Here is a 24,499-nt window from a genome sequence, read left to right on the forward strand (position 1 = left end):
AATTAAGGAAACACTCCCATTTACCACTGCAGCAAAAAGAATAAAATACCTAGGAATAAACCTACCTAGGGAGACAAAAGACCTGTATGCAGAAAACTACAAGACACTGATGAATGAAATTAAAGATGATACACACAGATGGAGAAATATACCATGTTCTTGGATTGGAAGAATCAATATTGTGAAAATGACTATACTACCCAAAGCAATCTACAGATTCAATGCAATCCCTATCAAATTACCAATGGCATTTTTTACAGAACTAGAACAAAAAAATCTTAAAATTTGTATGGAGACACAAAAGACCCCGAACAGCCAAAGCAGTCTTGAGCGAAAAAAACGGAGCTGGAGGAATCAGACTCCCTGACTTCAGACTATACTACAAAGCTACAGTAATCAAGACAATGTGGTACTGGCACGAAAACAGAAATACAGATAAATGGAATAGGATAGATAGTCCAGAGATAAACCCATGCACCTATGGTCAACTAATCTATGACAAAGGAGGCAAAGATATACAATGGAGAAAAGACAGTCTCTTCAGTAAGTGGTGCTGGGAATACTGGACAGCTACATGTAAAAGAATGAAATTAGAACACTCCCTAACACCATACACAAAAATAAACTCCAAATGGATTAAGATCTAAATGTAACACCAGACACTATAAAACTCTTAGAGGAAAACATAGGCAGAACACTATGACATAAATCACAGGAAGATCCTTCTGGACCCACCTCCTAGAGGAATGGAAATAAAAACAAAAATAAACAAATGGGACCTAATAAAACTTCAAAGCTTTTGCACAGCAAAGGAAACCATCAACAAGACGAAAAGACAGCCCTCAGAATGGGAGAAAATATTTGCAAGTTAAGGAACTGACAAAGGATTAATCTCCAAAATTTACAAGCAGCTCATGCAGCTCAGTATAAAAAAAAAAACCACCGAATCCAAAAATGGGCAGAAGACCTAAACAGACATTTCTCCAAAGAAGACATACAGATAGCCAAGAAGCACATGAAAAGCTGCTTAACATCACTAATTATTAGAGAAATGCAAATCAAAACTACAGCGAGGTATCACCTCACACCAGTTAGAATGGGCAAATCTACAAACAACAAATGCTGGAGAGGGTGTGGAGAAAAGGGAACCCTCTTGCACTCTTGGTGGGAATGTAAACTGATACAGCCACTATGGAGAACAGTATGGAGGTTCCTTAAAAAACTAAAAATAGAATTACCATATGACCCAGCAATCCTACTACTGGGCATATACCCAAAGAAAACCATAATTCAAAAAGACACATACACCCCAATGTTCACTGCAGCACTATTTACAATAGCTAGGTCATGGAAGCAACCTAAATGCCCATCAACAGACAAATGGATAAAGAAGATGTGGTACATATATACAATGGAATATTACTCAACCATAAAAAGGAACGAAATTCGGTCATTTGTAGAGATGTGGATGGATCTACAGACTGTCATACAGAGTCAAGTAAGTCAGAAAGAAAAAACAAATATCGTATATTAACGCATATATGTGGAACCTAGAAAAATGGTACAGATGAACCAGTTTGCAGGGCAGAAATAGAGACAGAGATGTAGAGAACAAACACATGGACACCAACGGGGGAAAGTGGTGGCGTGGTGGTGGTGGGATGAATTGGGAGATTGGGATTGACAAATATACACTAATGTGTATAAAATAGATAACTAATAAGAACCTGCTGATAAAAAAATAAAATAAAATTCAAAAAATAAATAAAATTGGTTGTGGTGATGGTTTCACAACTCTGTGAATGTAGTCAAAACCAATGAATTATATACTTTAAATAGGTATGTGAATTACATCTCAATAAAGCTGTTACCAAAAATATAATAAATAAATAAATAAATAAAACGAAGGAGTAGAGCATGACTACAGGGGAGCTATTTCAGATTTGGTGATAATTTCTCTGAGGTGGTAACAATATTTCAGCAAAGATGTGAATAATCAAAAGTAGAAAACTGTACAAAGATGTAAAAGAGGGCCTTCAGAAGGAAACAAGTGTAAAGAAACTAAAAGGAAAACATCCTGATATGTTTGAGAAATAGCAAAAAGGCTGATGTTAATAAGTGAATAAGTGGTAGGAAATGAGTCCTGAGAAGCAGGCAAGGGCCAGATCACACACAGCCTTGTAACACATGATAAGCAGTTTGGGGAGGTAATGGGTGCTTCAAGCAAGAGAATGACATGATTTGATTTATATATACTAAATGCCACGGGGAGAAGAGACTATAAGGAAAGCCCTCCCCAGGCAGATTGTTCCATATGTTCGGAAAGCATTTCTCTGGGCTTTATCCAGGGGACAAACACCAGAAGCTCAAAATAGAGCAAGGGGCAGGAAACTGATGAATGCTCCAGGCACTCTTCCATTCTCCATATTCATTTACTTGGAGTCTGGTATATTTCTGAAACGTCTACATATACTTTCCGATGTGATTTCTTCTCCTAGTTTCTCTATCAATCCAATCTCACTGTTTCCTATCTTTCAGAAATTCACTGAAGTCTATCAGCTGATGGCAATCTTTCTCAAGTACTACCTTTAAAAAAACTTACCTAACTTATCTACTAACACATTCACTCACAGTCCTCTGTACTCAAGAGTCCTGCTAAGTAGACACAAATATCCAGCAGACCTGCACGCAACTGACCTCTTTTAAGGCTCCCTTTAAAGTAACCCTAAGAGAGCCTTTTAGCTCTAGCAATTCAGGCATCAGCACAAATCACATTTCTGTGGCCAAAAAAACAGCAAACAACCACACCTTCTCTGCTGAACTTCCTGTGGACCGACAAAAGCCATCACCATGTTGGTTAACTCCCTCCATAAATAAACAGCCCAGCCAACTGACTGTGGTAAAGTTGGTGAATTCTTCTGGCTACTTTATTTGGGAGGCATGACTAACACATCATGGTACTGTCAGCTGTAGGAATATTTATAGTAACTTTACACTAAACAGAATACTATCAGAACTTACTGGGAAAGAATTTTTTAAAAAATACATTTAGGCTGTACCACATTCTTAACAGGAAAAAAAATTTTATCAGGAATAGATTCTCTGAAAAGAACTGTTTTTACAATTTCTAAACTTACTTCTTGGAAAATCATCCTTTGAAGTTGTCTGTAAAATTATCCTTAATAAAAATTAACACAGGGCTTCCCTGGTGGCGCAGTGGTTAAGAATCTGCCTGCCAATGCAGGGGACATGGGTTCGAGCCCTGGTCCGGGAAGATCCCACATGCCGTGGAGCAACTAAGCCTGTGTGCCACAACTACTGAGCCTGCGCTCTAGAGCCCACAAGCCACAACTACTGAGCTCATGTGCCACAACTACTGAAGCCCGCGTGCCTAGAGCCCGTGGTCCACAACAAGAGAAGCCACCGCAATGAGAAGCCCGCGCGCCGCAACAAAGAGTAGCCCCCACTCGCTGCAACTAGAGAAAGCCCACGCACAGCAACGAAGACCCAACGCAGCCAAAAATAAATAATAAAATAAATTAAAAAAAAAATTTAACACAAACTTTTCCCCACAAGCTTCCAATAAAATTGGGAGATAGCATTCCACAGGAAAAATTCCAAAACCACAGTATAAAGTACTGAGAAGGAATGAGTTCATCTGAATTAGAGTGTCAAAATGACCTTAATAATAATCCAACAGTTCTACTACATTCCTTCCAACCCTCTTTGGACCTCTCTTCAGTTTTTAGTAACGTGTCAGTCACAAAGCATAAGAGTTTCTCTAATGCATGGAGATCCAGACTCCATAGAACTCTCAGCCTCCAAAACTTTATCTCCACCCTCCTTTAATCTAAAGTTAACATTTCTAAGAGAATCACATTTTTTTCTATAGGCGCTGTGGCCTGACACATGGTATACTCCAACATGAATGTTCTATAAATGTGTCTATACTACCCATTTTCTAAAGTCAAAATTCTATATAGCATTCTATATATCTATCCATCACATGTATCTATCAATCCACTCTCCAGTATCTGAACAAAACTTACTACACGCTATAGTACCAGAACTGAGTCTTTTGAAATGCATGTCTTTAGCTGTCAGAACTATAAAATCTAGGTACAGATCTTTTATTAATATTTTACTTCGAATTTATTTATTCCTTCAAAAATCCATCAGCCAAAACACCATAATACATAATTTCAGTGTTGTCATTCAGTACACAGAGTAAAGAACAGTGAAGTAAGTTTTAACACTTGCTATTTTACCCTTTTCAACATAATTCATCTCTGTAAGAGGCAGGCTTGGCAAGCTTGAAGCATGAACTCTGGAGTCTGACTCTTAGGTTCAAATCCCAGTTCTGGCACTGATGAGTGGTGTGGGAGCTTAGACAAGTTATTTAACTTTTCTGAGCCTCATTTACTTCATCTGTAAAATGGGAAAAATAATAATTAGTGTTTTTCTCATAAGCTTGTCATAGGTTTAAATGAGTTAATATCTATAAAGCTCTTAGAATAGTGTCTGGCACATAGTTAGGATGATATAACTGTTAAAGAAAAATAAAATAAAGAAATATCTTAGACATAAGCTAAACAGACTCAGGACAGAAATGTGGTCTTGAGTTAAAGTCAATTCATTAACTAGTTCCTCTTAGTTTTTCAAAGGGCAAAATATTAAAATTATTAAAGGTAAGGTCCAGGGACTTCCTTGGAGGTCCAGTGGTTAAGACTTCACCTTCCAATGCAGGGGGTGCAGGTTCAATCCCTGGTGGGGGAGCTAAGATCTCACATGCCTCACGGCCAAAGGCCAGAAAACCAAAACAGATGCAATACTGTAACAAATTCAGTAAAGACTTTAAAAATGACCCACATCAAAAAAAAAAAATCTTTAAAAAAAAGCAAAACAAAACCCAACAACAACAAAAAAGGTAAGGTCCAAATAACAAGAGATTCCTGTGAGAGATTAAACAAGTTGGGCCTGTAGCTGATACTCTTTGTCCCTGGCTTTGATTCCAACACTCTGCACAAGAACTTCCTTCCAAGTCCTCAAGGAAAGCTGTTTTCAAGCTCCTGGGCAATAAAACATTGAATATCAATCATGTCCTGTTACTTAACAAATATGAACTCATCATGGTCACAAATACTTTCAGGAGATCCAACTGTGAGTTGTGAGTTATTAATAGCTAACATTTATGTAATGTTTTTTATGGGTCAGGCACTGTTCTAAGTACTTTACGTATATTAACTCTTTTAATCCTCTCAATAAGTCTATAAGATATGTACTATTTACTATTATCACCATTTTATAGATGAGAAAACTGAAGCGTAGAGAGTAACTCAACCAAGGTCATATACCTACTAACTCACCAACCTGGAATTCAAGCCCAGGCAGCCTAACTTCAAAGCCTGAGGTTTTAAACCATAGCTTCGTGCCTCAGTACAGAACATCACAGACAGGACTAATGATTTTAAAAAGCTGACCAAGTTAAAAATGTATGCTGGGACTTCCCTGGTGACACAGCAGTTAAGAATCCGCCTGCCAATGCAGGGGACACCGGTTCGAGCCCTGGTCTGGGAAGATCCCACATGCTGTGGAGCAACTAAGCCCGTGCGCCACAACTACTGAGCCTGTGCTCTAGAGCCTGCGAGCCACAACTACTGAGCCTGCGTGCCTAGAGCCCGTGCTCCGCAACGAGAAGCCACCGCAACAAGAAGCCCACGCACCGCAACGAAGAGTAGCCCCCGCGCACCACAACTAGAGAAAGCCTGTGCACAGCAACGAAGACCCAATACAGCCAAAAATAAATAAATTTATTTATTTATTTTTAAAAAATGTATGCTATGTCATGCTACAGTCACCAATAGCCAGAACTCACAAGCCAGGTAATGAGAAGATACTAAGAAAGCCAGTTTTCTTCTTTATTCTTCCTCATTCTCGTTCTTCTCCCAGGCCTCCCAAATAAATATGAGTTAATACAAGAGAAATGCTTTAAATAGTGCCTGGCACATAGTAAGTGCTCATTACGTGTTAAAAGGAGGTAGTGGTAAAAACAGTAGTGTATGCCTGCTGACCCTGCCTCACTCTAATAGCTGTGATATGCTAGGAACTGTTGATATCTCTACCATCTTTCCCCCTTTATGATTACAGGAAATGAATCAGGATAATAAATAAATACAGTCCACTGTAACAAATCCTAATGACTCTTCAACTGTGTTACTTTCACCTGACTATATACACAGGAGCAAACTGCTTCACTCCTTGGCTCTCTTTTCTTGGTTTACAAAGACTGGAATGGGGCCAGAAAAAAGCAGAATAAAGCAGCTTTGTAACCTTTTGACTAGTTGCCAAGAGCAGAAGCAAGGTTTGTGAAAGGAACTTAATCAAACTAAACTTTGACTGTTAGATGGAAACTAGAAAAGGATTCTAATGATAAAAGCTCTACACATGACCAAGCGTTGTCAACCTCACGATTCTGTATCGCTGCAGTTTTTTAAATGATGTGCCTAGACACAGAGTAAAGGACAGAGGTGACAGTAACAAGAATTGGGGCAACAGGGTCTCCCTCTCTCAACTGTTCTGCACAATTATTTAGGTTAAAAGATTAAGAAAATCAAGATACATTTCAGTGAAAAAAAAACTAACAAACCCACACATCTCCAATTCCCAAAAACAATATTGGAAAAAATCTAGCAGTCACTAGAATTTTTCAGACTGCAGGTTCAACACATTAGTGGGTTATCATATCCATTTAGTGGATACCAACAGTTTGTTCTGAATGAAATGCAATTAAACAAAATAGAACAGAAAACATTACAATGCATCACCAATAGTAAAAATAAATATTGTTTCATGAAACATCTGTTTCAATTTTAAATATTAATATGTACATATGTGTGTATAAGTACTGGATAACAATGAAAAATGCATCTTATAGTGGGTTGTGATCAAAAAAGTTTGAATGCCATTTTACCCAAAGATTTTAAGAAACTGACCCGGGATTTCCCTGGTGCTCCAGTGGTTAAGACTCCGTGCTCCCAATGCAGGGGGGCCGGGTTTGACCCCTGGTCAGGGAGCTAGATTCCGCATGCCACAACTAAAGATCCCGCACACTGCAACTAAGACCCCGTGCAGCCAAAATAAATATTTTAAAAAAATAAAAAATAAAAAAATAAAAAAACTGACCAGTCAAAAAGGAGGAAAATATCCACTTCAAGCTACGTATGAAAGAACACTCAAAGTTTTAGTGATTCTCTAAATTACAGTTTTTTAAAGGCAAGCCTCTGAAAATGAACAAAAAAGGAAAAAGGAACCATCTGGGTAAGAATCAATAGTTTACCATAGTTATTCCAAATAAACAACAATTTCACCGAATGAGAGGTACCAACACTAAATAAATATTACTAACAGGAGATAAACAGAAATGAGATAAAGCAAAGATTTTCAGTTCATCTAGCTATTAAATACCACACCAATATGACAGATGGTGCATAAGCAAAAGCTCTAGTACTCACTCTCAAGAACACTTATTTTTTAATGTTATCTAATCACTGCTTCCTAACCTATAGCAAAGTTAAGAATTGATGAAAAGGAAAAACAGATTTGAAAAACTCAGTGAAGTAATAACACACTGATTACTAGGGTATGTTTTTTAATAAGATATGTATGTACTATTTCGTATCCTAAAATGTTCTCTAAATTCTGAAATATTTCAAGAAAAAATCATACACACGCACTTTGGATTATGCTGTCAGTAAAGAGAGTGAGATTATCATATTAATATAATCAATCTAGTAGGAAAAAATTAACATCGTTGTGCTAAATTAAAATGCCCTCTTATTTTGAAAAAAGGAGGAACAACAGGTGAATCTGACCTAAATCTTTTTCAACTACTATGGAAACTAAAGAATAAGTTCAGTTCCACCTAAGAGCTAATCATTCTAATTTATCCCCATAGTAACAGTGCTGATAGCAACAAACTACCAATTTTCCTAAATTCAGTAATTGCTACATTATTAAATTTCAGGTGAAAGGAAACTATTGAAATTTTAGAAAATAAACTGATTATCAAACCCACATATAAAAGAGAGTTGCTTTTGAAATAAAAATCAAATGTTTAAATCAAAGTAAAGAACATTCTAAATACCAGTAAGTAAATCATCATAGCAAAGCTTACACTTTTCACCTCAATAACAATACTTTTCTGACAAAGAGAAAAAAAAAATCAAGACAAAAGCTACTATTAAAAATCAGTGCACTTAATTAACATGTCTGAATTAATAAAGGGGGGTTAATAGCATATAAGAATGAAAATAAGTAGTATCCCTAACCAAGTGTCACTTCTGACCAGAAACAACGGTAGTTTTTTTGTTAACCAGATTCCATGATTCTCAATTGTATTCAAAAATACTCAGAAAAATAACTTCTCATCACATGTAAGTCCCAGGCTCTTCCATTAAGCTGCACCTCAACTGATATAAAATCATCTCCTTCCCTTAGAGATGCAACAAAATTTTTAAATCTGGAAATAATAAAAGCACAAAAGAGTAATAGTAATATGACTAACAATATTCTAAATGATTATTTGCATTTTTATTTAAAAAGGAATTGTTTTATGAAAGCACACCTCCTCTTTTCTAAAGTAAAAATAAAAAGACTAATTTAAATATATTACTCTAAACATGGTAGTCCTAAAGAAATGGATGCACTTAATTTTGTACAAATTTCCAAATCTCGAAATGAGACTAGAGGTAAGTCAGAAATTTCAGCTTTAGTCTTCTGTTTTATATTTCAAAGTTGTTAAATTCATACTGGGGACAGTAAGATTTCAGAGTTCAAGACTATTACATAAATTTATTTAATATTCTGCAAATCAGAGAAAGGGAAAAAATTAATGTCAAGGGGTAAACATTTTAGTAACATAGAATGCATTTTATTAAACAAACTGCCTTTTCTCCAAATAACTCAAAAGTAATTAACTTCCATATGATACTTTTTTTAAGAGGGAAGGATATGGATATTACTTGCTTTCTTAATATGTGGTTTTTGCCATCTAAGAAACCTAGCTAGTAAAGGGTTTGCAATTTGCCTTAAGCCAGCATTTATAAAAGGACCAGGTAAAACCCCTCTCTAAAGTTCCCAACCAAATGCAGCATTCTTCTGTGTTTCAGAGAAATTGGATTTTTTAACTGTTTTAACCTATGAAGGAAGAAATCATTAAACTAGTAGAACTTTGTACAAAAAGGTCACGAACTCTGGAGCTAGAAAAACTAAGTTCAAATCCACCTCTCCTGCCAACTAGCTGTGTTACTTTGGGCAAATTGTGTAACTTCTGTGCCTTGGTTTTCTTATTTGTAAATGGAGATAAATATAGTACTTACTTCATAGTGTTTTAAGGATTAAAGCGTTAATACTATATGTAAGCCACTTGGTAATTCCTGGCACAGAGTAAGTGCTACACAAAATGTGCTTTTTAAAAAAAATTACTGCTTTACCACTACAGATTTTTACAGTTCAGTTGTGAAAAAGTTTCCCAAATGAAAATTACTTAATTTTATGTATAAAGAACATGACTTTACTTATATTAATTAAGCTGTGATACAGATTAATGCAAGAACCTTAAATTCAAATAATGAAAAGAAATCACTGAGTGTTTTGAAAATAGAAAATCATAAAATCTAGTTAAAAAAATCACATGCCGTTGTACTGATAAGAATTGACACCTTCTTAGGATTAAAGCTTATTTTCATTCTAATATGTTAAGTCTTCTTTTTCCCTACACCCTGGTGATGCAGGTTATGTTTAGTCTTACAGTTTAATTCAGATATATACAAATAAAGTCAAATTCAGAATCTAAGTGTAAATGTCAGCCTTGTATAATGTCACCTAGTTCATATGAACTGTCTATATATGTAATATAACTGTATGTAGTAGGTATCCATAAAAAATTTGCTGAAAGGAATGTATTACAAAGATTATTACTATCTCCTAACTACTATAAAACTATTTGTTTTTATTTCCTAGGGAATAAAAACAAATCTAACTAGTACAAATATTAACCAAGCTAATAAGTTAAAGTGCATCCAACACAATCTGTAGCAAGATCTTTAAGACCGCCTTGGGCTAATCTGTTAATTAACTTACAATAAGTCAGCACTATCTACAGCTCCTCTTCTGGTTTAAAATACTACTACATATTTAAAAGGGGAAAACAGCAAAGATAAATTTTATGAAGCCCATATTTCAAATATCCTTTTTAATATACTACAAATAAGAGAAAATACCCTAATTATTTCTACATTTAATAATTAGATACCCTAGGACTTAGGTTAATGGAATCAAATAAAAATATCAAGATGATCATGTCGCTGCTGTTTGCTGTGTTCTCTGCCAATAAAACATATCAATAAGGCAGTTTTTGCTTAAGCCATATATTCTGTACAAGAACATGCACCTGTATTTTTAAGTTAATCCGCAGATAGAAAGTCCACATATTTTTCCACTTTACTATAAATATTACAATTCGGCCCCTTGGTATAAACCAATTAAATAATGTATGGGAAAAAAAAAACCTATTCTTAATATCCTTAAATACATTTGGAACTATTTCTGTGTTGAACTATATTCTATGTTGAACAATTCTGAACTATTCTTCCTCCATTTAAATCACATAGAAGTTAAAATATCCTGCTCTTATATGCAGAACACAAAAATCTTTTAGACAACTACCAATAAAGAAGTTCTATGAGCCTTTTGTCTGTAAACAAAACAAAGAGAATGAAGTCATGGAGTGGCTTAGGCAGATCACAGAAACCATCATACCGCAAGGTACAAATGACCAGGACACTGTAAAAATTTTAAATTTTTAAAACTGCATTTTCCTTAAAACATATCCTAGGGTTCAAGGATAAAAATTAAAACATGTAAAACAAAGTACAGTACCAAGTAAAATGACAAAAAATAACAATCAAAAATAATCAAACAAAATCAAACAAAAAAACCCTGCAGGCATAAAACTAATATGCATAAATGTATTTTAAATTGAGCCATCAAGGTTACAAACTAAGACTTTGCCAAACTAAAGCAGAAATTTTTATAGAAAACCGACAGTCATTCCTCTCCTGAGCTTTAAAAACACATACATTATGTTGTCTCTAGTGATATTTTTTTCCTTTGGCAGCTAAGCAAGAGGTGTAGGCTTTTCAGTAATTAGAAAGTCTATCACTGTTCTGTACAAAGAACAGGACCATGAATACAACTGCTCCAATGAGACCACAGGATGTTCGTTTCATGTAAGAGCTTTTATGCAGAATTTGTATCATAATAGGCCAAAGAGATTTCAGAAGAAAAGAGAGAGAGAAAGAGACTCCTTAAGACTTTTCAACTTCTACTTCTGTACAACAGTTTCTTTCTGGAGTCCCTCTTTGAAGGCAAAATGACTTCAGCCTTGAATTTTAAATTCTGCATCATAGATTTCTTAACCTAAAACGTTCATTCCTATGACATAAATTTATCGACATGCACCACTAAATACATTGTGCTCTCCAGCCTACAGCTTTGAAAGAACTAAAACCCATTTCTCTAAACACGTGAACAGGACTTATTTGCGAAAAATGACCTTGGGGAAAACACCACCAATTTAAACCCTGATTTCCGTATTTTGTAAAATAAAGGGATAAGTTTGAATTCTTATGGTTCCCTCAAGCTGTGAACTATAGAAATCAATCTAGATTTAAACAGACATGCTGAAGAAGTAAGAAGTTCAGAAATGAAAAAGGTTGAAAGAGGGCCTTGCATCAATCCAAATATAGGTATATGTATGTACAAAAAAAGAGTCCACCAGCCTGGAGGTAAGAAAACATAGTGTCAGCCCATATTCATTGGGGTTAGTTTTTAAAGATTGGGAAATGATGAGGCCAGGATGAACAGAAGCCAGAGTTTCCAAGGTAGGTGCTGGGGAGGAAGTACTAGTAAGGAGCTTTCAAAAGGGCTTCCTCAGCAGTGAAATAAGTCCTGAAAGCCAACCAGAAGGGTCCTTCTCTGTGGTTTCTAGGACTAATACGGTCAAGCTCCATCCAAAGTCCTTTGCTAAAAATAGCTGAAGGGATCAGCCCAATTTTGGAATACGCCAAGGTCTATGCTATGCTTGCATATGTATAGTCTCATATAATGAGGGAGACTTTTCTACAACTTATTAGTCAAAAGAAAAGCAGATGCTAAAAGCTATATTTATTCTGTTCACTGAAGTACTAAATTTTAGAGCACAATTTACATGAGAACAGAAACTGATCACACAAAAACATTTGTAATCAAATGCTAGACATACACAATATTGGAAGGACAAAAATAAAAATTATCCAACTCTGTGTCTCAAAATATACCTCAGATAACAAATTTTGGAAAACAGGACACTAACCGTTATTAAAACTAATCCCTTCATTTTAGACATGACTAAAAGCCTACAGAGACATTTAAGAAATTTATGAGAAACTGAAGTCTCAAAATGAGAAAAAGATGGTTTTAAGACAGTGAAAACAGTAAAGAAAAAAAGAGAAGAATATGCTAAGTAATAAAGTAATGTAATGTCTGGTCTATGAAGAAACAAGAAGAAAAACAGAAAACTTGTCAATACAGTAACAATGAAGAAACAATGTATAAGAAGCAAAGATAAAGATACACATGCACACTGAGTTCAACTAAAGAAAATGTACTTCTAAATTACTATAATGAACTCTTTAGCAGAAATTTTTTCAGTAACAGTACACTAAAATTTTGGGCAATAAGCTTAAAAATCTGGGGCTAATAATCTCCCAAGAAACTCTGTCCTCCGTCATAGCAACTGTCCTATAAGTAAAGCCCGTGCAGAAAACAGAGCTGATCATCCCAGAACATCCGCATGTTTGCCTCAGCTGTGCATATCCATTCTCATGGGATAGAGAACAAGAAAATGACAGAACGTCCTCATGACCTGTCGATTAACAAGATGACACAAGCCCAATCTGCCAGCAATTCCGAGTGCCTGCCACCTGTTAGCCTGCTCTAGCGAAAGCCCCCAAAACTGTGCACCAGCGAAGAACTGGGAACGCCTTTGTTGTTCCCTAACCATGGAAGCTACCAGAGTTCAGTCTAACCCAGCGCCTTAAGGAAAACTTCCCCCAGGCCGGGTAAATCTGCCCAGATCCGGGCTTGGGCAAAGGCCTCCTCTAGCAAAGGAAAGGAGGGAGAACCCAGGCGAAGCACAAATGTCACCTACTCGTCCCGGGAGGGGTAGGGGTCAAGGATGAAGAAAGTTGGAGAACCAGGACCTAGGACCCCAGAGAGAGACAGGTTCAGTTTCGCAGTGGAGCAGGGTGAGCACAACGAGGAGGTGGGCCGTCCTGCTGGGTGAAAACACAGCAAGATTCCAGGATCAACGGTCGGGGAAGAGAGGTGCTAAAGTGAGAGTAGGGGCAAAACCGAGGGGCAGTGGCTTAGGGAAGCGCTGAGGCGAAAAGGCAAGAAACCAGGGCTTTTAAAAGGCGGATGAGGCGGAGGAAAAATAGCAAGGCGAGATGTGAGCGGCGACAAAACAGGCTCAGCTGAAGGGAAAGAGGCGAGGCAGGCGTGGGGGGAAAGGAATGAAATGAGCTCAGGAAGCATTGCAGGGACAAGGGACAGGCAAAGAGAACCCCCACCCACAGGGACCGGGACACAACTCTTGACCCGTCCCTCTACAGGCTGTACTCGACCGGCCGCACTCAGACCCTGTCGGCAGCGGAGACTCACCCAAAGGCTGCAGAGGCCCCACAGAAGGACATGGGGACCGGTCCAAACACACAGGAGAACCAAGCGGCTGCAGGAAACGGCGGCGTTAGTGTGACCCGGATGCGCATCCCTAGAAACCGGAAGTTGGCGGCCAGGGTCATCACACAATCCACACCTCGTTCCAACAGAAGACTTTGGGCGCATGTGTCAGGCCTCACGGGGAGGGGCGGGGAAGCGCCTAGACCCCGCCCACTCGGCCGTCCCGGGAGCCCCGCCCCTGATTACGGCCCGCCCGGCCCCTCGGTGGTACTTGGGCCGGGTAGGTTGGTTCATGTGGCGCCTAGGTACCACCGAGGCCCAAGCAACCCCGGTAAAAAAAAAAATACTCAGCACTCATGTTTCAAGAAGGTGTTTTAAGTTGCGTGTAATTCCTTTATCTCTAAAGCGAAAGTGAAATGTTGGACGTATTTGTTAGATTTAGAAAAACTGTGGGAGGAAGAATCTCTAGGAAATTCTGGAAGGCACTTGGAGGGGAGGCTAGCCCCAGGTGATGGTTTTATTCCGGTATTAGTTTATTCCTAATATTGTACTGAGCTTCCAGTTAACTTCTATTTCGTGCACAATATTTTATGTAATAATTTTATCAGAAACAAGGTTTTTAAATGCTTCGTTAACGTTAAATTACCACCCCAATATGGAAAAGGAGCAGGGTTGAATTAAGGTTTTGTGGGGGCCTGAAGTTTATTCAATTCGGGGGCTCTCTTTAAGGAAACCCACAATTACAAATACAATATTAGGTCTAAAAATGAATCTTCAATGTTAGCAAAGAAATCACAAATCACAAGTTTTTAAAATTTCATAAATAACACAAAATCCAGAAAAAATAAACACTATTAGTTGATACACCTCTAAAGTACGTTTTTTGCTACATTTTTTGGCTGTATCTTCTTTGATCACCTTTTCCTATGACAATTTACTAAGTAATATCATTTACCGGGATCCTTGACTCTTCTCTCTGACACCATACATCTAAATCATCAGTAAATTCTGCAGGATCTACCTTTAAAATCTGTCCAGATTACGACTATTTACTGCCTCTGTTGGTATAAGCCACAGTTAATGTGTGGCCGTTTGCTGTTTTTATACACTTGCCCTTCCAGGGTCTATTAACACAGCAGTGGGCTCCTGTTAAAACCTTAATCAGATCAGGTCCCTCCTCCAGTGGATTCCTATTTCAAAGTGAAAACCAGAATCCTGCATAAGCCTAGAGGACCCTCAAGACTTGACACCCCCCAGTACAAATAACCTCATCTCCTACTCTTTCCATTATCCCTCTTTTCAAGGCACATTGGCCTCTTTGCTATTCTTCTAACCTGCACATAGACTCAGGGTATTTGTACTTGCTGATCCCTCTGCCCAGAATGCTCTTCCTCCAGATAACTGCATCTTTCACCCTATCACTTCCTTTACATCTTGGTTCAAATGTCACCCTTTCAATGAGAACTTTCCGAACAGTATATTTAAAATTAAAGTATTACCCACAAAAATAAACTCAAAATGGATTAAAGACCTAAATGTAAGGCCAGACATTATAAAACTCTTAGAGGAAAACATAGCAGAACACTCTATGACATAAATCACAGCAAGATCCTTTTTGACCCACCTCCTAGAGAAATGGAAATAAAAACAAAAATAAACAAGTGGGACCTAATGAAACTTAAAAGCTTTTGCACAGCAGAGGAAAACATAAACAAGATGAAAAGACAACCCTCAGAATGGGAGAAAATATTTGCAAATGAAACAACTGACAAAGGATTAATCTCCAAAATTTACAAGCAGCTCATGCAGCTCAATATCAAAAAAACAAACAACCCAATCCAAAAATGGGCAGAAGACCTAAATAGACATTTCTCCAAAGAAGTTATACAGATTGCCAACAAACACATGAAAGGATGCTCAACATCACTAATCATTAGAGAAATGCAAATCAAAACTACAATGAGGTATCACCTCACACCGGTCAGAATGGCCATCACCAAAAAATCTACAAACAATAAATGCTGGAGAGGGTGTGGAGAAAAGGGAACACTCTTGCACTGTTGGTGGGAATGTAAATTGATACAGCCACTATGGAGAACAGTATGGAGCTTCCTTAAAAAACTAAAAATAGAACTACCATATGACCCAGCAATACCGCTACTGGACATATACCCTGAGAAAACCATAATTCAAAAAGAGTCATGCACCACAATGTTCATTGCAGCACTATTTACAATAGCCAGGACATGGAAGCAACCTAAGTGTCCATCAACAGATGAATGGATAAAGAAGATGTGGCACATATATACAATGGAATATTACTCAGCCATAAAAAGAAACGAAATTGAGTTATTTGTAGTGAGGTGGATGGACCTAGAGTCTGTCCTACAGAGTGAAGTAAGTCAGAAAGAGAAAAACAAATACCATATGCTAACACATATATATGGAATCTTAAAAAAAAAAAAAAGTCCTGAAGAACCTAGGGGCAGGACAGGAATAAAGATGCAGATGTAGAGAATGGACTTGAGGACACGGGGAGGGGAAAAGGTAAGCTGGGACGAAGTGAGAGAGTGGCATGGACATAGATGCACCACCAAATGTAAAATAGATAGCTAGTGGGAAGCAGCCACATAGCACAGGGAGATCAGCTCAGTGCTTTGTGACCACCTAGAAGGGTGGGATAGGGAGGGTGGGAGGGAGACGCAAGAGGGAGGGGATATGGGGATATATGTATAAGTATAGCTGATTCACTTTGTTACACAGCAGAAACTAACACACCATTGTAAAGCAATTATACTCCAATAAAGATGTTTAAAAAAAATTAAAGTATTACCATCCTCCCTGCACTTCCTAGCCCAGTTCCCTCACTTAATTTTTCTACAATAACATTTTTCCCATCCAACAATTTGCTAGTGAATTTGGTTTAACATCTCTCCCCCACCCCCACCACCCTCCCCTTCCTCCCCCCACCAGAATGTGAGCTCCATGAGGGCACGCATGTTTGTCTGTTTTGTTCACAGATGTATTTCAGTACCAGAACAGAACCTTGCATATGGAGGGCACCCAATAAATGTTTGTTGAGTAAAAGGATCAATTGCTCATTTACTTTGCTTTTGCTCATCCAAAACCATGCAAGCTGAGCCACCAACTCCACCAGGGGGAGTCCATGAGTAACCAATGTGGTATCCCCAGAAAAGTTATTCCTAAAGCATATACATACACATAATTCTAAAACACACCTACAAGAAAGCACACAAATACCTCCCCAGAGCAAAGAATGCTGGACCTACTATCAATAAAAACCCTCCAATGTCTTCACAGTCCTTTCAGAATAAAATCCAAGCTCTTTACTATGGTCTACAAGGCCCTTCTTGGCCTGCCCTTCCTAACTCTCTGATGTCATTTCCAGCCTCCCTTACCCTCACGTACAGCCATCCTGTTCTTCTTTGTGCTTCTTGTACAAACCAAACTTTCTTGCCTCAGGGTCTAAGCAAATACCCTTTCTGCTCTCTTGAACACTCTTCTCCAAACCTTCCAATGAATTGTTCCTTCTGCTACTTTCAGTTAAATTTCAGTTCTGAAGGCTTCACGCAGGCCCCCCATGACCCCCATCTCCCATCTAAAGTAGCTCTTCCATCCCCTTCGCATACCTTATCTTTTCTCCATGGTCCCTATCACTATCTGAAATTACCTTGTTTATTTATCATCTGTCACTAGAAAGTAAGCTCCATGGGGGTCTATACCTCTCTTGTTCACTGCTGAATTCTCAGCACTAGAAGAGTGACTGGCATATAGTAGGTGCTCAATAAACAAAACAAGTAATTACTAAAATTTACTGAAGCTTTACTATGTGTTACTTACCATACACAGTAAATATATAAATGCTCATATTTCTCTTTTAATCCTCCCAACAATCTTGGGAAGTATTGTGATTATCTCCATTTTAGAGATGAGGAAACTGAGGCAGGGATAAGTTAAGCAACTTGCTCAAGGCCACACAACTGGCAAGAAGCAAACCCATGACTTGAATCCAGGTCTGCAAGACTACAGAGCCCATGATTCCTCTCAAACTACAGGAAGAGCAAGTATGGATTCATTTATTTACTAGTTTCTTTTCTCTGACTTCAGACAATTGTGCTTGCTGTCATGGTCAGCAAGAGTGGAAATGTTTGTTGGGGTTTTTTTCCTGCCCTACTGCACTACTCCTGGGGACAGATATCAAGAAATATGCTACGGACTTCCCTGGTGGTGCATTGGCTAAGAATCCGCCTGCCAATGCAAGGCACACGTGTTCGAGCCCTGGTCCGGGAACATCCCACGGAGCAACTAAGCCCGTGCACCACAACTACTGAGCCTGTGCTCTAGAGCCAGTGTGCCACAACTACTGAGCCCGTGTGCCACAACTACTGAAGCCCACGCGCCTAGATCCCATGCTCTGCGACAAGAGAAGCCACCACAATAAGAAGCCCGTGCACCGCAATGAAGAGTAGCCCCCGCTCACCGCAACTAGAGAAAGCCCGCGCCCAGTGATGAAGACCCAAGGCAGCAAAAAAATAAATAAATAAATAAATTTATTTTTTTAAAAAAAGAAATATGCTAAAAATATGGTTTTGCTCAAGCTGAGTTTTAACTATTTAGATATTTGCTATATTATTTCTGTAGATTTGAAATATTTCATTCAAATTTTAACACAAAAGAAAGGCTATTCAAATAGTCCAAAAGTATTATGGCCATGTCTTTCTAAACAAAAGCCAAAATGTAAATCAAAACACAAGCCTAATTACACTAAAACTATCTAAAAATAAGTTTTCTAAATTATATATTTCCATTAAAAAGACATAATGAATTAGTGTTTTGTAATAGTTATCAACTTAAACCCTCCTGATTGATCTGAGAGGCTAATGGTCTAGCTTTTGTTTCTGTTGACTTCTCTATGGTACTTAAGGCAATATCTTATTATGTACGTGATAGTTGAGCCTCTAAAAGCAATCGATAGTTGATGGGATTGTAAAATGGTGCAACTGCTATGGAAAACAGTATGGCAGTTGCTCAAAAAATTCAAAATCAGACTACCATATGATCCAGCAATCCCACTTCTGAATATATAGCCAAAAGAATTGAAAGCACAGTCTCAAAGTGATATTTGCACACCCATGTTTATAGCAGCACTATTCACGATAGCCAAAAGGTAGAAGCAACCCAAATATCCATTGACACGTAAATGGATAAATAAAATATGGTATATACATACTTTATTTTTTAAATATACTTTAGAATACAATGCAGCCTTAAAAACGAAGGAAATACTGTCACATGATACAATATGGATGAACCTTGAGGCCATTATGCTAAGTAAGATAAGCTAGTCACAAAAGGACAAATACTGTATGATTCTACTTATCTGAGGTCTTTAAAGTAGTAATTCATATATATATATATATATATATACATATATATATATATATATATATATGTATATATATATATATATATATATACCAGTGGCTGGGGAATTCCCTGGTGGTCCAATGGGTAAGACTCCGAGCTCCCAATGCAGGGGGGCCAGGTTCAATCGCTGGTTGGGGAAATAGATCCTGCACGCATGCTGCAACTAAGAGCCGGTGCAGCCAAAATAAATAAATAAATAAATAAAAATAAACATTAAAAAAAATAAATATACCAGTGGCTGGAGGGAGAGAACAAAGGGGAATTGCGTAATGGGTAGAGACTTTCATCTGCAAGATAAAAAGACTTAGGAGACCTGTTTCACAAAAATGTCAATATACTTAACAATACTGTTAAGTGTACACTGAACTGTACACTTAAAAATGGTTAAGGTGGTAAATTTTATGATACGTTTTTACCACAATAATTAATTAGTTTTTAAAAAGAAATCTATAGCAATCTAGTCATTGATATAATAAAGATGTGGGTCACTTTATGCCTACTCGGCCCTGCATGGACATTATCATAGTCTTTTTCACAGTTTTGTCAAAATTTACACCAGTAAGAAGCCTTGGGAGTGGAATAAGTTCACATTTTCAAGATGTGCAGTAACCATTGCTGTCTTCTTTTTTTTTTAATTTAATTTTATTTATTTTTTTATACAGCAGGTTCTTATTAGTCATCCATTTTATACATATCAGTGTATACATGTCAATCCCAATCTCCCAATTCATCACACCACCACACCCCCGACCACTTTTTCCCCTTGGTGTCCATATGTTTGTTCTCTACATCTGTGTCTCAATTTCTGCCCTGCAAACTGGTTCATCTGTACCATTTTTTCAAATTCCACATATATGCATTAACATACAATATTTGTTTTTCTTTTTCTGACTTACTTCACTCTGTATGACAGTCTCTAGGTCCATCAATGTCTCTACAAATGACCCAATTTCGTTCCTTTTTATGGCTGAGTAATATTCCACTGTATATATGTACCACACTTTCTTTATCCATTCATCTGTCGATGGGTAGTTAGGTTGTGTCCATGACCTGGCTATTGTAAATAGTGCTGCAATGAACACTGGGGTGTATGTGTCTTTTTGAATTATGGTTTTCTCTGGGTATATGCCCAGTAGTGGGATTGCTGGATCATATGGTAATTCTATTTTTAGTTTTTGAAGGAACCTCCATACTGTTCTCCATAGTGGCTGTATCTATTTACATGCCCACCAACAGTGCAAGAGGGTTCTCTTTTCTACACACGCTGTCCAGCATTTGTCATTTGTAGATTTTCTGATGATGCCCATTCTAACTGGTGTGAGGTGATACCTCATTGTAGTTTTGATTTGCTTTTCTCTAATACTTAGTGACGTTGAGCAGCTTTTCATGTGCTTCTTGGCCATCTATATGTCTTCTTTGGAGAAATGTCTATTTAGGTCTTCTGCCCATTTTTGCATTGGGTTGTTTGTTTTTTTAATATTGAGCTGCAGGAGCTGTTTATATATTTTGGAGATTAATCCTTTGTCCTTTGATTCATTTGCAAATATTTTCTCCCATTCTGAGGGTTGTCTTTTCGTCTTGTTAGTAGTTTCCTTTGCTGTGCAAAAGCTTTTAAGTTTCATTAGGTCCCATTTGTTTATTTTTGTTTTTATTTCCGTTACTCTAGGAGGTGGATCAAAAAAGATCTTGCTGGGCTTCCCTGGTGGCGCAGTGGTTGAGAATCTGCCTGCTAATGCAGGAGACACGGGTTCGAGCCCTGGTCTGGGAAGATCCCACATGCCACGGAGCAGCTGGGCCCGTGAGCCACAATTGCTGAGCCTGCGCGTCTGGAGCCTGTGCCCCGCGACGGGAGGGGCCGCGATAGTGAAAGGCCCGCGCACCGCGATGAAGAGCGGTCCCCGCACCGCGATGAAGAGTGGCCCCCACTTGCCGCAACTAGAGAAAGCCCTCGCACGAACCGAAGACCCAGCACAGCCAAAAATAAATAAATAAATAAATAAATAAATAAATAAAATTTAAAAAATAAATAAATAAATAAAAGGCTGCTAGTAAAAAAAAATTGTTATAAAAAAAAAAAAAAAAAAAAAAAAAAAAAGATCTTGCTGTGATTTATGTCAAAGAGTGTTCTTCCTGTGTTTTCCTCTAAGAATTTTATAGTGTCCAGTCTTATATTTAGGTCTTTAATCCATTTTGAGTTTATTTTTGTGTATGGTGTTAGGGAGTGTTCTAATTTCATTCTTTTACATGTAGCTGTCCAGTTTTCCCAGCACCACTTATTGCAGAGACTGTCTTGTCTCCATTGTATATCCTTGCCTCTTTGCCATAGATTAGTTGACCATAGGTGTGTGATTTATCTCTGGGCTTTCTATCCTGTTCCATTGATCTATATTTCTGTTTTTGTGCCAGTACCATATTGTCTTGATTACTGTAGCTTTGTAGTATAGTCTGAAGTCAGGGAGTCTGATTGCTCCAGCTCCGTTTTTTTCACTCAAGACCGCTTTGGCTATTCGGGCTCTTTTGTGTCTCCATACAAATTTTAAGATTTTTTGTTCTAGTTCTGTAAAAAATGCCATTGGTAATTTGATAGGGATTGCATTGAATCTGTAGATTGCTTTGGGTAGTATAGTCATTTTCACAATATTGATTCTTCCAATCCAAGAACATGGTATATTTCTCCATCTGTGTGTATCATCTTTAATTTCTTTCATCTGTGTCTTGTAGTTTTCTGCATACAGGTCTTTTGTCTCCCTAGGTAGGTTTATTCCTAGGTATTTTATTCTTTTTGCTGCAGTGGTAAATGGGAGTGTTTCCTTAATTTCTCTTTCAGATTTTTCATCATTAGTGTATAGGAATGCAAGAGATTTCTGTGCATTAATTTTGTATCTTGCAACTTTACCAAATTCATTGATGAGTTCTAGTATTTTTCTGGTGGCATCTTTAGGATTCTCTATGTATAGTATCATGTCATCTACAAACAGTGACAGTTTTACTACTTCTTTTATAATTTCTATTCCTTTTTTTTCTTTTTCTTCTCTGATTGCCTTGGCTAGGACTTCCAAAACTATGTTGAATAATAGTGGTGAGAGTGGACATCCCTGTCTTGTTCCTGATCTTAGAGGAAATGCTTTCAGTTTTTCACCATTGTGAATGATGTTTGCTGTGGGTTTGTCGTATATGGCCTTTATTATGTTGAGGTAGGTTCCCTCTATGCCCACTTTCTGGAGAGTTTTTATCATTAATGGGTGTTGAATTTTGTCAAAAGATTTTTCTGCATCTATTGAGACGATCATATGGTTTTTATTCTTCAATCTTTTAATGTGGTGTATCACATTGATTGATTTGTGTATATTGAAGAATGCTTGCATCCCTGGGACAAATCCCACTTGGTCATGGTGTACGATCCTTTTAATGTGTTGTTGGACTCTGTTTGCTAGTATTTTGTTGAGGATTTTTGCATCTATATTCATCAGTGATATTGGTCTGTAATTTTCTTTTTTTTGTAGTATCTTTGTCTGGTTTTGGTATCAGTGTGATGGTGGCCTCATAGAATGAGTTTGGGAGTGTTCCTTCCTCTGCAATTTTTTGGAAGAGTTTGAGAAGGATAGGTGTTATCTCTTCTGTAAATGTTTGATAGAATTCACCTGTGAAGCCATCTGGTCCTGTACTTTTGTTTGTTGGAAGATTTTTAATCACAGTTTCAATTTCATTACTTGTGATTGGTCTGTTCATATTTTCTATTTCTTCCTGGTTCAGTCTTGGAAGGTTATACCTTTCTAAGAATTTGTCCATTTCTTCCAGGTTGTCCATTGTATTGGCATAGAGTTGCTTGTAGTAGTCTCTTAGGATGCTTTGTATTTCTGCGGTGTCTGTTGTAACTTCTCCTTTTTCATTTCTAATTTTATTGATTTGAGTCCTCTCCCTCTTTTTCTTGATGAGTCTGGCTAATGGTTTATCAATTTTATCTTCTCAAAGAACCAGCCTTTAGTTTTATTGATCTTTGCTATTGTTTTCTTTGTTTCTATTTCATTTATTTCTGCTCTGATCTTTATAATTTCTTTCCTTCTACTAACTTTGAGTTTTGTTTGTTCTTCTTTCTCTAATTCCTATAGGTGTAAGGTTAGCTTGTTTATTTGAGATGTTTGTTGTTTCTTGAGGTAGGATTATATTGCTATAAACTTCCCTCTTAGAACTGCTTTTGCTGCATCCCATTGGTTTTGGATAATTGTGTTTTCATTGTCATTTGTCTCTAGATATTTTTTTATTTCCTCTTTGATTTCTTCAGTGATCTCTTGGTTATTTAGTAACGTATCGTTTAGCCTCCATGTGTTTGTGTTTTTTACGTTTTTTTTCCCTCTAATTGATTTCTAATCTCATAGTGTTATGGTCAGAGAAGATTCTTGATATGATTTCAATTTTTTAAAATTTACTGTGGCTTGATTTGTGACCCAGGATGTGATCTATCCTGGAGAATGTTCTGTGCGCACTTGAGAAGAAAGTGTAATCTGCTGGTTTTGGATGGAATGTCCTATAAATATCAATTAAATCTATCTGGTCTATTGTGTCATTTAAAGCTTCTGTTTCCTTATTAATTTTCATTTTGGATGATCTGTCCATTGGTGTAAGTGAGGTGTTAACGTTCCCCACTATTATTGTGTTACTGTTGATTTCCTCTTTTATAGCTGTTAGCAGTTGCCTTATGTATTGAGGTGCTCCGATGTTGGGTGCATATATATTTATAATTGTTATATCTTCTTCTTGGATTGATCCTTTGATCATTATGTAGTGTCCTTCCTTGTGTCTTGTAACATTCTTTTTTTTTTTAATTTATTTATTTTTATATTTATTTTTGGCTGTGTTGGGTCTTCGTTTCTGTGCGAGGGCTTTCCCTAGTTGCGGCAAGCAGGGGCCACTCTTCATCGCGGTGCACGGGCCTCTTCGCTATCGCGGCCTCTCTTGTTGCGGAGCACAAGCTCCAGACGCGCAGGCTCAGTAGTTGTGGCTCATGGGCTTAGTTGCTCCGCGGCATGTGGGATCTTCCCAGACCAGGGCTCGAACCCGTGTCCCCTGCATTGGCAGGCAGATTCTCAACCACTGCGCCACCAGGGAAGCCCTAATATTCTTTATTTTAAAGTCTATTTTATGTGATTTGAGTATTGCTACTCCAGCTTTCTTTTGATTTCCATTTGCATGGAATATCTTTTTCTATCCCCTCACTTTCAGTCTGTATGTGTCCCTAGGTCTGAAGTGGGTCTCTTGTAGACAGCGTATATAT

The 24,499-nt window shown here is 37.6% G+C and overlaps 1 protein-coding gene across 5 annotated transcripts in view; it reads right to left on the reverse strand.

Annotated features, from left to right (window-relative positions):
• Nucleotides 1–13,903, reverse strand: part of EYA3 (EYA transcriptional coactivator and phosphatase 3) — a 100,554-nt gene extending 86,651 nt beyond the window's left edge. For 3 of the 5 annotated variants that reach the window (XM_007170511.2, XM_007170510.3, XM_007170504.2), the window contains exon 1: nucleotides 13,762–13,903. The gene's annotated coding sequence lies outside the window, so the exon portion shown is untranslated. Of the gene's footprint in view, nucleotides 1–4,268; nucleotides 4,429–13,761 lie in introns of all 5 variants that reach the window. The other 2 variants (XM_007170507.3, XM_007170506.3) reach the window with 2 other exon arrangements.
• Nucleotides 13,904–24,499: the final 10,596 nt, after the last annotated feature.

This window comes from Balaenoptera acutorostrata, chromosome 1 (genome assembly GCF_949987535.1).
Source record: "Balaenoptera acutorostrata chromosome 1, mBalAcu1.1, whole genome shotgun sequence".
Classification (NCBI taxonomy): Eukaryota; Metazoa; Chordata; class Mammalia; order Artiodactyla; family Balaenopteridae; genus Balaenoptera; species Balaenoptera acutorostrata.